The 11761-nt window shown below is 41.2% G+C and overlaps 1 protein-coding gene across 1 annotated transcript in view; it reads left to right on the top strand.

Moving 5' to 3' along the window:
• Positions 1-786: 786 nt before the first annotated feature.
• The window catches only part of INPP1 (inositol polyphosphate-1-phosphatase), a 34206-nt gene continuing 23231 nt past the window's right edge, over positions 787-11761 (top strand). Inside the window, exon 1 of the mRNA XM_049773272.1 lies at positions 787-1117. The gene's annotated coding sequence lies outside the window, so the exon portion shown is untranslated. The remainder of the gene's footprint in view (positions 1118-11761) is intronic.

Here is an 11761-nt window from a genome sequence, read left to right as displayed (position 1 = left end):
GCTGAGTTGTTGCCTCAAACCCACTTGCCGTCAATATCACCCAATCAGATCCCGGGCATTTAAGAGGCTGGAGAGATAGACATTCCTGCTCTCTGTAAGTCTCCTCATATACACAGCTGGAGTATTTCCTGGAGAACAAGTGGCCCAATAGGTAAAGATTTCCCCTCCCAAGCCAGTAGGAAAGAGGGGAAGGAGGAGGAGAAACTTTTTGAGGTGGGGGCTCTCAAGCAATAATGCTCAGGGTCTGGGACCCCCTCCTGATTATACCTGGAGAACAAGTGGTCCAATTGGTAAAGATTTCCCCTCCCAAGCCAGTAGGAAAGAGGGGGAGGAGGAGGAGAAATTTTTTGAGGTGGGGGCTCTCAAGCAATAATGCTCAGGGTCTGGGATCCCTTCCTGATTATACTCAGCCTAAGCAATGCCACAAACCTGGCCATTCACTGGTCATCCCTGGCCAGTGCTCGGGGATCACACCCAGGCCTTTAAGCCTTGAGTTCACTCCCCAGTCCCAGAAAGATTGCACACACACACACACACACACACACACACACACACACACACACACACACACACACACACACACACACACACACACACGCAATTTTGTGGGCGTCTGCCAAAACAGCATGAGGAGCGGTGGAAGGGGACTCGGAGTCCTTTGCCCCTCTTGCATCGTCACCTTCCACTTGTGACGTGGCGGGCGCCGGGCTCCGGGGCGTGGGATGCCCGGGCCGCCCGCGGAGCTAACGGGGCGTCACCGCGGTCCACCCGCCGCAGCGCCCGGGAGAAGGGGGCGAGCGAGGGGACCCGTGGAGGTCGGAGACCCGAGGCCCAGCGAGCCAGCGCCGCCCGCCGGCACCGCCTCCGCCTGCGGTGACCTCTGCGCCGCTCCCCGCCCCGCGGCCTGGACGCACCGAGCCCCGGACGAGCCGCCCGCGCCCCGCGCCCTGCGCCCTGCGCCCCACGGCCAGTCACCCTTGTCCCCGCGCCCTCGCGCTCGCCGCCGCCGCCTCTTCGGCTTCTGCAGGGAACATTGCAGCCTCCCTGGCTCCGCAGCCCCTGCCTGCCTGCCGCCTCCGGTTCGGACCCCTCCTTGGCCCCCCAACCCCGCTGGTGAGTGGATCCGGGGCGCCCGGGCGTCTCTGTCGGACGCCAGGACTCCCGCGGGGCTCCGGGCTCCCGCCGAGATCTCCCCATGGCTCTGCAAGGCAAGATCGGAAAGCAGCAGAGGGAGGGAAATAGGACCCGCCAGCAACTCTGTTTAAGACAAAGCCAGGGGCAGTCGCCTTTCTAAACAACCTTAGTGGGGAGCCCCCCCCCCCACCCCGAGATCAGGCCCAACAGGTAGCGGGCAGAGCTGTCAAACGCCCCTCGCTTGGGCGCTGCGAGGCTTCTAGGTCTTCCAGAGCTGCTGGTTGCTGGCCTAGATCCACTAGATAGGAGGAAATAGAAACTCTATCTAGACATGTCCTTAATCTTCCAAAGCAGAGCATTCTTTGGCTTTGGGGAATGGTGGCTCGGTGGGACCCCGCAGAATGTGACAGGAGAGAAGAAATGGACAACGTGGCTTTGGTGGGATCTTTTCAAGAGGGCAGAGGGACACGAAGCAGAACACAAAACTATGAGTCGAGTGCATCCAGGAAGAATTAAGTAGTAAAAAGATGTCAGTTTGGGAGGACAGTTTTAAAGCTAAGAGTAAGGTGTTACTAATTAAATCACTTTCCCTCACTGTGGCAAGGGCTTTCACTTCACTGGAACAGGGATTGGGGTCATCCAAGAACATGAATGAAACATCTTTTAAATCTGATAGTCTAATGATGAAAACGATCTATTGGACTACCTTTGTCTTGATGACGTAGCTAAGTGATCTCATTTTTATCTTTTATGCATTTGTTTTATCTAGTGGAGAAGGACACACCTAGCAGTGCTTGGAGATTTGAATCATGGGGTTGAGTGGGTTACACAGCAACCCCCTTAACTCCCAGTTATTTTTTTCTTAGGCCCTTCATTTTTACCTCTGGGCAGCACACCCAACTGTGCTCAGGGTTTTCTCCTGCCAGGGCTTTGGGGTTCAGGTGCAGTGGTAGGGATTGGACTCTGATGAGCCCCATGTAAGGGAAGTGCGGACATACTGCACTAAATGGCATCACCCTATCTCTCCGGCCCAGTTCATTTTTACCTTTTAACAACAAGAATATACGGGGGGGGGGTGTAATAAAGGTAATAAAAGAGTTTCCTCCCCCGCCCCATAACCTAGGGCCAGAGCTATAGGACATTTTCCTTGCATGTGGCAGACTCAGGTTCTATCCAGGCATCCCATAGGGTGCCCAGAGCCTCCAGGAGCAATTTCTGAGCACAGAGCTAGGAGTAACCCCTGAGTGCTGACGGGTAGGGCCCAAAAATTAAAAAAAAAAAAAATTCTTACTTACAACTGACATTTTAAAGTATTTGTGTTTTCTCTGATTCTATACCAAGTTATTCTTGTCTTGAAGGTGAATTATGGAAAAGCATAGCTACAATTTACTTAGCACTGATTTTTAAAGTGTTTGTAGTATTGCCACTTACTTGGAAATTGTAGCTTTGACTCATGCAATTTTAAGTGATATATCTCATTAGATTTAAATTATGGGTGTACTTGTGGTAGTCCTAAAAAATTAAAAGAACATCCTATTTGACATATAATTCTTGTGAAATCGAAGTTCAAAAGTTATTCCCTATGCAAGCATTTCTTTTTTTGTTTTTTTATATTTTTTTCTGATTTTTTTTTTTTTTTTTGTCACACACAAGATTCCGCAGGAATGAAATTCTAAATTCCTGCTTGCAAAACATGCACCTCAGTCCTTGGAGCTTTCTCCCTGACTCCATTTCCTCTTAGTTTTCTGTCTCTGACAACCAGAAAATGTCTAATTCTAGTTTATCTTGTAGATGAATTGCCTCAAGGATTTATTGCCTGGATGAAATATGACTTAAAAAAGATTCTTCAGTTGTAACTTGGGAATTTGTAGAATGCCTGAGCAGGGGGGAAAAAGACACTCACAGAAGGAAAAAAATGTTAAAAATTGTGAATCAAATCAAGCACACACTAAAAAGGCAAGCTTGACAAACACAGGTGGGAAATAACTTGTTGAAATGAAGAGCTGACGGTACCTATTAGCATTGCTGTAGATCAAATGTCCTTAATGGAAGCTTTGCTAATATGATGCTGTTGCCCTCTAAGCACATGGAAACATTTATACTCTGATAGTTACCCACCAGTGATTAAGTGCTTTGCACGTTTCGTCTCTTTGAAGTGGAAGGAAATGCTAATCTAAGGTCTTTTATAAGAACGTAGTATTAATGGATTTTAATGCAGATTACGGTGATTAATGACCCATAGCAAAGTATGAGGTCTGACAATTTCTCTTTTATATAACAAATTTGCTATGTCTTCTGTGTTCCTAATTGGGGAAAACATGATGGCAATTTTTAATAGTAATAATAGCTTTATTTATTTGGGGGGTAAGGGGAAATGCTTAAGCTGTTCTAGAGAGCATGTAGTGTCGCTTCTAGCAAATATCAGTCAGCAGAGCAGTTGTTAAGTATGAGAAATATGGTGCTCTAGGCAAGGCCCAGAAGACCACGAAGTGCAGGATTTGAATGGGGTTGACTACATACATGTCCAGCCTTTAAAGTGTTTATTTAAAAATGATCAAACCTTGAGGTTGGAGCAATAGCATAGCAGGTAGGGTGTTTGCTTGCACGCAGTCAATCGGGGACTGATCTGGGTTTGATCACCTGCATCCTATATGGTCCCCCGAGCCTGCCAGAAGCTATTTCTGAGCACAAAGCTAGAAGTAACACCTGGCCACCACTGGGTGTGGCTCTAAAACAAAACAAAACAAAACAAAGCAAAATAATCAAACCATCTTCAAAAGAAGCAAACCTTTACTTGTCCATAAGACAGGTCAATTATGTATAAAAATAAATCAACACATTGATTGTTAAATATCTATAAAAGAACTTGTTAAGATGAATGACCACATTGAGTGTTAGAGTTTCTTTTCTTCTCTTTCAATTCCTATTTTTTTTCTCTCTTTGGCAAGAGAGTGGTTTGCTTGCTTATTTTTATTTTTAACATAAGTGAGTTAAATATGACTTATCCATAATTATATTTATCTGGATACATTTAAATAATCTAAGGAAACTTAAAATATTGCTTATGGAAATATTAATTTAGAGAAAATAATATCATTATTTTTCATGATTTGTAACATTTGACATAGAATATTGCATTCTAAGTTCTTTTATTTTGGGGGGGCCACACCCAGTGACGCTCAGGGGTTACTCCTGGCTATGTGTTCAGAAATTGCTCCTGGATTGGGGTGCAAATGGGATGCCGGGGATCAAACCCAGGTCCATCCTGGATCAGCTACGTACAAGGCAAATGCCCTACCATTGTGCTATTGCTCCAGCCCCATATTCTAAGTTCTTTACCTAGAAACCCCTTCTTGTTAATTTTCAAGAACTACGTACAATCCCTACTTGATCTTTAAAGTCTTAAAAGTATGATAGATTACAAACTTCTGGTTAATGAGAGAAGTAGAAATAATCAGATTAAGAACATACATAAAAATCAGCTTTGACATTTATTTATGGTTGAAGGATTAGTAAAAATACAAAAGAGTTTAGGATAAATTTGTCTATTGATGTGGCCTTAATAAGCCACTTATACCTTTAATATGGCCATGCATTGTGTTACAATAGTATTATGCTCTTTGAAACGTGCCAGGTATGTTTGCTATGCCTTGTGCAAATGTCATAGACTGCATACCTGGTGATGTATAAGATCACCTTTGTACACATCAGGTGGCCTGGAACTATACTTTGAACTTTCCAAGTGACAGGTTCTTTATTCTTTTGTCAGTTTGTCTGAGCTCCTTTAAAGGCAGGTGTTATGTTCAGGGTTCTCTATTGTGCTAGTCAACATAGAAAATATTTGCCTCCTAGAGCTATCAGTAGAATGGTAACAGATATCCTGTGAAGCCAAATCTACCAAAAATTTTAATAAATGGTCTAAGACATCTTCTTTCTTACTGTAATATTCAGGGATTACTTTTTAGGTCATGTGACTTATCATTGCAGAAGTAAGCAGAAGCCATCTTCCTTAAATCCCTGTAAATAACTGCTTTTAATGATGTTTTCTAAATTGTTATCCTAAATTTGCATAAAATAATTCCTTCCAGATTAAATTTGAAGAAAGAAAATCCTTTAAGGCATGCTTATCTCTAAAGGAATGAAAATCTGTCAACTTATAGAACCCCTACTGTTTGTCTTGAGGGGTGTGTGTACTCTGTTCTAGCGGAATTCAGTAGCCTGTTGGAGACAGAACGATAGTGCCTCAGAGGGTGTTCAATGATCCCCCATACATAAGAACCCCTATATATAAAAATGCCCTCTGACTATTAGAACCCTGTCTGATGTACAGGATGCAAGATCAACTTTCGAACAAATTCATCTAGTAGACTAATAGTACTCAACTTCCTTTCAATCTTACTTTTATACTCTAATGCTAAGCTCTTTTGTTTTTATTCAGTAACATTTTGCCTTTTATTACTAAATAGATGATAAATATAAAAAAACTTCAAAATGTGCACTTTTTTATTTATTTACTTTAAATTTGGGGCCACACCTGGAAGTGCTCAGGGCTTACTCCTTGCTTTGGATTCAGGGATCACTCCTGGATATGTTTGGGAGACTATACAGGCTGTTAGGGAATGAACCTAGGTTGGCCTTATGCAAGGCAATGACCTTATCCACTATACTACTTCCCTGGCCACCAAACTCTGTATATTTTTAAATTTATGGTTTTTTTCTTTAGTCTGAAAACATTTTAGTATACTTTTGTTGCTGTTATTATTGTTTTAGGGTCACATCAACCAGTGCTTAGAGCTTACTTTGGCTCTGTGCTCAGGATTCACTTCTGGTAGTTTTTGGGTACCATATACAGTGCCAGGAATTGAACTGGTAGGCAAATGCAAGGGCCTTACCCCCTGTAATATCCCACATATTTTAGAAAAACTTATATGCAAAATTTTTCTTTTTTTATTAAATTTTTTATTTAAGTACCATTATTACAAACATGATTATAGTTGGGTTACAGTCACAAACAGAACACCCCCCTTCACCACTGCAACATTCCCACCCCGAATGCCCCCCTCCTTCCCATCACCTGTCTATTCGAGACAGGCATTCTACCACAGTTATTTTTTTTTAAGTTCAGTAAGCTGTTTTTTATTCTTTCTTTAAAAAAATATAGTAATAAAGGTGTGAAAGTGGCAATCGCCGTTGTTTGCATAGGCCTAGCAAAATATGGGGAAAATAGGAAAAAAAAAATCCTTGGCCTGATTACAAGAAAATCTCACCCTAGAAGTTTATTGGCATAAGACCAACTCTGTGCTCCAGGCATACCAGTCTGTCCAACCCCTGAGTCATTCTCCATGGTCCTGATGAAATTTTTTCGCACTTTAGCTATTGTTGGTGTCAGGTTCCTGCATTTAAAGATTCTGGATTCAGTTCATTTCCTTCATTGAAGTCAGGCTGATGTGGAGCATCCTCTAGTTTCACCTCACCATTAGTTGTGGAGAGCCCTGTCCTGCAAGCAGGTTGTTGCTAATTCATCTGGGTGTTGAGAGCACTCTTTGGAGTAAGTCAATGCCAGAGCAGTGGTAGGATCTTCCCTGGTAGAGGTTTGTGTCCTGGTAATATTATAGACAATTGTGGTTGCTTCCATAGATGGTATCCATTGTTCAGGGGTGTATGAACAATGCCCATTCTTCTGAGCCTAAGCCTAATCATTATGCCAATGTTTAGGATATGAAGCCTAACTGCATTACAAAATTTGTGTTCCCATCACTATTAGATAAGAACTTGTTTGCATATTTAATATTTTCCCATTTTAATGTGCCTATGCAAAAGAGAAACAATGCCACAAAGTATTGTTGGTGCAACTGGGGCTCGAGGGAACAAGTCCAACTTTCTCTGTAATTTGGTTCTAACATGAATTCTATACAAAGATACTCTTCTACCAGCATTGCTTATTAAACAGATCTCAAAGGGGAAAAAGCAAACAAACAAAAAACCGGTGGGCAAAATTGTCACTATATGAGGATATTCAAAAAGAGTTATAGATGTTAAGGGAAAACATCTAAGATATACAAAGGATATACACATGTCCCTTTTATGTTTTAGAAATAGTCGGGGAGGGGGAGGGTGTTGTTCTCGGGACACCACTTTGGTCTGTGATTTGGCCATCTGGAATCTAAACAACTCCCAGCACTCCCGTATTAGGAAATGTCTTTGAGTGGGGGCCTCTTGGAAAGTGATTATGGTAGCAAGCACAGGTACCCATGGAAGAGAGTTGGAGGATAGAAGTCAATTAATAATAGATTGATAGGAACAGAGTTTTGGTTTTTTCCCAGGCTGAAAGTCTATTTTTTCATTTTGGGAGCTGGCTGGCAGTTAGCTTGAGAGAGGATAATAATCTGCTTCATAAGGATCAAAGAGTTGAGGGTAAAAATGGTTACATGTGGGGTAATAGACAGTGGGGGTGAGAATAAAGGACTAGAAATGAGCCTGTAAGGTGGTGAGCCAATGGGGGAAGGGAATAATACAACATAGACATTTTGTATATTATAAACATAGATGAACACCTATGATATCCTATTTAACTATCTAATCTGTATAACACAAAGTGAATCAAACTATATGATATCCTATAAATCTATATAAATTTTATGCGTGGTGGCAATAGCCCCTGCATGGTTTGAGAATGGAGATTAGTGGGAAGGGAAGTTCACCAGTCCCCTCCCCCAATCCACCCCTCTGGTGCAGGGTGGGAGATGGGAGAGGCCTGGGGTCCCCTTTAAACTGCTCACCATTAGGGCCCGGAGAGATAGCACAGCGATGTTTGCCTTGCAAGCAGCCGATCCAGGACCAAAGGTGGTTGGTTCGAATCCCAGTGTCCCATATGGTCCCCCATGCCTGCCAGGAGCTATTTCTGAGCAGACAGCCAGGAGCAACCCCTGAGCACCACTGGGTGTGGCCCAAAAACCAAAAAAAAAAAAAAAAAAAAAAAACTGCTCACCATTACCCACCTTGCTGGCACCCTGGTAAGGCAGCCAGGGGTAACCCTGGGATCTGGGAGGAAGGAGAGAGAAGGCTATGGGGGGCAGCTGGGAGCTGCATGTTCCCCTAAGCTTGGCCAAAAAGCCTACAGCATGGAGCCAAGTCATTCCCTGTGTAGCCTTCTGAAGCTTCCGGCTCCCAGAGAGGAGTTTGGATCCTTAATTATGCTGGAAGCCAGAAGTTCACCAGTCCCCTCCTCCCTCAGTGCAGGATGGGGGAGGCCTGGGTACAAAATTTTTCATGACTAAATGTTACTGGTTAAGTTAAAAGCAAAGCAGAACATAAAAACTAACTTTATTATGATCTAAATAAAGGTTCTTTCTTCAACTCAACTGCTTGACCCATATAGACAATAAAGTCTAGCATTAGATGTATTAGTACCAAAAATAAGTGCTTCACGAGTTCAGAAGATAAAATGACAGAAAAAATGTTATGTGCAAATGGACTTGAACATTAAGATTGTAGAATCTGATCAATAACTATCAAATTATAAATAGTGCTCTACTGGAAAATATTTCTTAAGTCAGTGATTTTGCATCATATTTTTCTTCTTTGAATTATGCATAACATTTTGGTGTATTACACATTACATTATGCATTATGTATATAAAATCTTTAAAATGAGATTTTCTAACTACCAAGAGAGTCAAACTTAATCTGCCTCAATTTTTATATACTTGTGATTTCAGGTTTCAGTTATGATGCCATGGTTGTTTTGAAATTATCTTATAGTCACTAGAAGTTTAAAATATATATTTTAAAATGACTAGATAGGGGGCCAGAGCGATAGAACAGCGTATAGAGCTCTTGCCTTACACATGCTCGGCCTGAGTTTAGTCACTGGCATTTCATATGGTCCCCTGAGCATGCCAGGAAAGCATTCTGAGCAAAGCTAGGAGTATTGCCACACCTGAGCATTGCCAGGTGTGGATTAAAGAAAGAGCCAAAAAAAAAAAAAAAAAAAGATAAAATGAGCAGATAAGAAAATATCTAAATGAGTAGTTCTTTTACTTAGTGAAAATCTTCCTAACTTAAAAAGCCAAACAGAGATCATTTTAAATTTAAAATTATTTCTCAATGGAATTATTTTTTTTATGGTTTTTAAATGAGTTCTGAGAAATCTTCAAAATGCCTACTTCTTGCAAGTATTATACTAGTATTTGTTTGTTTGTTTGTTTGGGGGCCATACTTGTGCTCATGAGTGAGTTACTATTGGCTCTGTTCACAGGAATTACTTTTGGTGTTGCTCAGGGGATCAAATTGAATGCTGGGAATTGAATCCCAGTCAGCTGTATACAAGGCAATCACCAAGTTCTGTACTGTCACTCCAGTCCCTGTACTAGTATTACTGTAAACATAGATCAACTTGCATTCTTCAGCATTTAATCTTTATTAGAAAAAGCCTCTGAGCTGAATAAGGTTCTCACCCTCAGTTGCAGTAACAGGAGACAACCAATGAGAGATGGTTACTTAATATTTTCTTGTTATTAGGGAAAAGTCAGGTAAGTCACTTATTCTGTTCTCAGCTCTGATCTACTAAATCAGGTGTCTCCAAATGAGGAGGGTCATAAAACCTTCATTTTGAACTGGTGTCCCATGAATTTTTGACCTAGATAATTTGGAGAGCAGTGCTAAAGGATAGTCTCACTCACATTCACAAGTTATCAGAACATTTGAGAACTGTGTGCCTCTTTAGGAGCAATGGTTTAGTGCTAGAGATGTCATGTGGTGACTTTCACAGAGCTCAGGTGAGGTGAAACAGCAGCTTAGAAATGCTGCTAGAAATATGTCAACAGTATTCAGGAAGTAGGAAAGAGAAATGTGAAGGTTAAAGAGATGAATTGACATACCCTGCATCTTAATGACTTTTGAACAAAACCAAATTACACAAACTATTTTTGATTACTTAATCAGCTCAGTTAATTAGGTCACCCCAAATGGTAAAGCACTATTTTAAATTTTAATTTGACACTCAAAAAATGGTGTCAATGCTAATCATTTAGGTACATCTTGGTTTTGTTAATGAGTCTAGTATATTTATATCTATATTTATATCTAAAGAGAGAGAGACTTATGTAAATACATATGGACTCCCATACCTAAAAGCACCTGCATAATGCTGATAAAACCCAAGTAATAAGTAAGATGACAAGAAAAAATGATGTGTTCACAAGGTGAAATAGAAACTCATCAGTCAGGCCTGGAGAGATAGCGGCGTTTGCCTTGCAAGCAACCGATCCAGGACCAAAGGAGGTTGGTTCGAATCCCGGTGTCCCATATGGTCCCCCGTGCCTGCCAGGAGCTATTTCTGAGCAGAGAGCCAGGAGTAACCCCTGAGCACCGCCGGGTGTGGCCCAAAAACCACACACACACACACACACACACACACACACAAGAAATTCATCAGTCAACATTTATGGAGCACCAGTAAGGTAAGCAGAGGTCTAAGAAACAGACTATGTTTAATTCTCTTACCAAACAGAGAATATCATTGTGATAAGGATGTTAGAGAGCTGAGCTAGAGATAGTTTCCACCTCCTTTTTCCCATGATCCAAGGTGAGGATCAGGAATGGCTCATGAAGACATCAAGAGTTTCTTGATCAAATTGTTTGTCCCCTTTACATACATACACACACACACACACACACACACACACACACACACACACACGCAAACACACATATTTGAAAACAAATAGACAGTAACACTTTTTGTTGAATTAAAAACATATGAACAAGACTATCAGTTCTATAATTTATATAGTTAATCCATCCATATAGTCCTTTCTGGATCCAGAGCATTTCTGGTACATAAACCCTTTATGTTCCCTCCATACCAACCTCTCCTTCTCTAAGAATAAGCACTGTTGTGAATTCTGATACCATGACTTAGCTTTGTGAGTTTTTCAACTATAATTAATTTGCACAGCATATATCTTTTTTGTCTTGATTTCTTCTACTCAGAAGTCTAATTTTTTAGCATGTGTGGATTTTTATTAGGTAAGGATAGAAAGTGAGAATGATTCAGTATTGTTCATATTATGCTTATCATGTTTTTAGTCAACAAATTTTACAAGTAGTTCTTCAAAAATAATTCCATCAATTTCATACCTGTCAGCAGGATCACCCCAAAATGAACATGTTCCTTTTTTAAATTAAAGCAACTCTCTTTGGTGGAGGAAGTAGACACTGTTGAAGGAAGTAGACACTATTGATGTTGGAACATTGCATGCCTGAAACTCAGCCATGAATAACTCAGTAACTCTGTAAAGAAATAAAGTACGATAATTCTGTCAGATATCTGGTGGTATCATTTTATGATTTTAAATGATATGCTCCTGATTATTGATGAGAGAAACATTCATTCCAGATGTTCACTTTTAGCCATTTGACATATCATTTTATGAAGTCCTTCCTCTAAGTTCTTACCCTTGAATTGAAACTGAGAAGGTGAGTTTTGTAAAAGGCAGTGGGAAGTCCTACCAATCAGAGAAAGAATGCATGTACAAAGTGATAGTCTGTTCAGAGCACTGAAGAAAATGCACCAAGGAGGGAACTGAACTGCTGAACTTGATCTGAGCCTGAGAGGTGACAGCAG

This window comes from Suncus etruscus, chromosome 5, assembly GCF_024139225.1.
Source record: "Suncus etruscus isolate mSunEtr1 chromosome 5, mSunEtr1.pri.cur, whole genome shotgun sequence".
NCBI classification, from domain to species: Eukaryota; Metazoa; Chordata; class Mammalia; order Eulipotyphla; family Soricidae; genus Suncus; species Suncus etruscus.
This window is presented reverse-complemented; position numbering and strand designations above follow the sequence as displayed.